This window comes from Papaver somniferum, unplaced genomic scaffold (assembly GCF_003573695.1).
Source record: "Papaver somniferum cultivar HN1 unplaced genomic scaffold, ASM357369v1 unplaced-scaffold_137, whole genome shotgun sequence".
NCBI classification, from domain to species: domain Eukaryota; kingdom Viridiplantae; phylum Streptophyta; class Magnoliopsida; order Ranunculales; family Papaveraceae; genus Papaver; species Papaver somniferum.
The window spans coordinates 10,031,077-10,034,401 of NW_020622934.1; the positions used below are offsets into that span (position 1 = coordinate 10,031,077).

The 3,325-nt window shown below is 40.6% G+C and overlaps 1 pseudogene; it reads left to right on the forward strand.

Annotated features, from left to right (window-relative positions):
• Nucleotides 1–2,695: 2,695 nt before the first annotated feature.
• On the forward strand, nucleotides 2,696–2,795 carry LOC113335051 (annotated as a pseudogene).
• The last annotated feature ends 530 nt before the right edge of the window (nucleotides 2,796–3,325 follow it).

Consider the following 3,325-nt stretch of genomic DNA (forward strand, 5'->3'; position numbering starts at 1 on the left):
AATGTCAAATGATGCAAGCACTCATCGAAAGATGAACCAAACACTGAAAAATCATCCATAAAGACCTCTAAGAACCGTTCTACCATATCAGAAAATATGCTCATCATACAACGCTGAAAAGTTGCAGGGGCATTACATAGCCCGAAAGGCATGCGTCTATACGCAAAGGTACCAAAGGGACAGGTAAAAGTGGTTTTCTCTTGGTCTTCTGGGGCAATAACGATCTGATTATAACCGGAGTAGCCATCTAAGAAGCAATAGTGACTATGTCCAGCTAATCGCTCTAGCATTTGGTCGATAAAAGGAAGGGGAAAGTGATCCTTCCTTGTGACCTTGTTCAATTTCCTATAGTCAATACACACAGCCATCCCGTGGTCACTCGGGTTGGGATTAATTCATTATTATCATTCTGGACTACAGTGATACCTGATTTCTTGGGGACAACCTGAACAGGGCTGACCCACTTACTGTCTGAAATTGGGTAAATAATACCCGCATCTAACAACTTAAGCACCTCTTTTCGAACTACCTCTTTCATGTTAGGGTTCAGTCGACGTTGCATCTCCCTAGAAGGTTTGGAGTCTTCCTCTAAATGAATCTGATGCATACACACAGTAGGACTTATACCCTTAATGTCTGCTATAGTCCACCCTAAAGCTTCCTTATTGTCTTGAAGTACATTTACTAGCCTACTTTCCTGATCACTATCCAAATGGAAGCTACAATCACAGGTAAAGTCTCAGATGGGCCTAAAAACACATACTTTAGAGTATCGGGTAGTGGTTTAAGGTCCAACTTTGGGGGCTCTTCTAAAGAAGGAATTAGGGTAGTCTCAGAAACTGGTAACGGTTCGAACCTAGCTTTCCATCTATCAGTGTCTAACACAGGGGTAGAATCTAATAGAGCATTCACCTGTTCAATAGTGCTATCGTCGTCAAAATCTAAACCAAAATGGGATAGACAACTTTCTAATGGGTCTTCAGACAAGATGTTTGGTAATGACTCCTGAACTAAGGCTTCTATCATGTTCACCTCCTCAACACATGTGTCATCTAGCTCATGAGGTTGCTTACTGACATTAAAAATGTTCATCTCCATAGTCATATTACCAAAAGATAAACTCATCACACCATTTCGACAGTTAATGATCGCATTAGACGTAGCTAAAAATGGGCGACCTAAAATCACAGGTATCTGGTTTCTGGGTCAGGGACAGGTTGGGTATCTAGGACCACGAAATCCACTGGATAAATAAACTTGTCGACCTCAATAAGAACATCCTCGATAACACCTCGAGGGATTTTAACAGACCTATCAGCTAACTGCAGTGTCATCTGAGTAGGTTTCATTTCACCAAGTCCTAGCTGTAAGTATACATGGAATGGCAGTAAGTTCACACTGGCTCCTAAGTCAAGTAAAGCTTTTTCTACCCGGAAGTTACCTATTGTGCAAGCAATGGTAGGAGAACCTGGGTCTTTGTACTTTGGAGTTGTGGTGTTCTGAATGATTGAACTTACGTGACTAGCTAAAAAGGCTTTCTTATGGACGCTAAGTTTTCGCTTTCGCGTACACATATCCTTAAGGAACTTGGCATAAGCAGGAATTTCCTAATTGCATCTAATAAGGGAAGGTTTATGGTAACTTGCTTAAAAACCTCCACTATGTCATTAAAGTTCGATTCCTTCTTTGTTGGTACTAATAGCTGAGGAAATGGGGCTCTAGGCCTAAAATCAGACCTTTCAGGAACCGAATTCACATCATCAGAAACTTTATCAGTCTCTTCAGCTACTGGTCCTGAGAGGTGAGATCCTGAGGGGTGAACTACAGTATGTTCACTATCGGGCATGGTTACCTTATTGTCTACAACTCTACCACTTCTAAGGGTTCTAACAGCATTCAATTGATTCGATGGTTTTGCACCTAATTCATGAACTCCTCTAGGGTTGGGTTGTGTTTGACTAGGAAACTTACCTTTTTCTCTCAAAGAATCACTTATCAGACCAACCTGGGTTTTTAACTCGGAAATAGCCTGACTATTTTCTTGTCCTATCCTGTTACTAGCTTGTAGACTCTGTTCTACGGATAACTGAATTTTGCAGTTTGCTGAGTTAACAAGGCGAGAGATTCCTCTAAACTTAGGATTTTCTTATCTGACTGATTCTGAAACTGAGCTAGTCCTGAAGGATTCTTAGTATAGCCAAAACCTGGGGGAGCATTAGAATTACTAAACTGACCTTGACTTTGGCCCTTAGACCACGAAAGGTTCGGATGGTTTCTCCAACCAGGATTATAGGTTTCTGAATATGGGTCAATCTTTTGACGGTTATCAAATCTAGTGTTATTATAAAGAGCATTGGCCTGCTCTTCAATATTCTGGCCTTCCCAAAAAGGCTCCACTCTACCACTAGTCTGGCCCACTTCTAAGGCTTATAACCTTTTTGCTATAGCATCAATTTTGTCATCTGATTCATAGCCTCCTTCTACCCTATTAACGTTTCCTCTACTTAAAAGAATTGTTTTCTGGGGTGCCCTACTATTTTCCCATTGCTGGGTTTTTTCGGAGATTTCATTAAAACATTCCATCGCCGCATCAACAGTTTGGTTTTCAAATCCACCAGTGCATAGAGACTCAACCATGGTCGTTGTGGAATAATCTAAACCCTCATAAAGGATCTGAACTAGCCTAACCTTTTCTAAACCATGATGAGGACACTGGGATAATAAATCATTGAACCTTTCCAAATACCTATATAAAGATTCTCCTTCTTGTTGTGAAAATGTACATATCTGCGTCCTAATAGACGATGTTTTGTGCCTAGGGAAAAACTTATTGAAAAAGACAGATGTAAGTTGTTCATATGTCTCAATTGACTCGGAGTCCAAACTATATAGCCACGACTTGGCCTTATCTTTCAGGGAAAATGGGAATAACCTAAGCTTCAAAGCATCATCATCTAAGCCTCTAATTCTTAGAGTACTACAAATTTCCTCAAAATCCCTAACATGGTAATAAGGGTTTTCATTTTCTTTCCCTAAAAAGATTGGGAGCATCTGTAAGGTCCCAGGTTTCAGTTCATAGGGTGCCTCCGTTTCAGCTAACTTAATACACGAAGGACGAGTAGTCCTAGTTGGATTCAACAAAGCTTTCAAAGTTGCCATTTCTGGCGCTATCGGAGCAACAAGGATTCTCTCCTCAGTCAAAGGACGTTCAAAAACAGACTCTTCAAAAGTCGTACTTTCTAGATTAAGGTAATCGAGACGCTTCGAACTACTAGGTTTCTCTTTAACAAATCTACCTAGTGCGTCTCTTTTACGTTCAGGCATA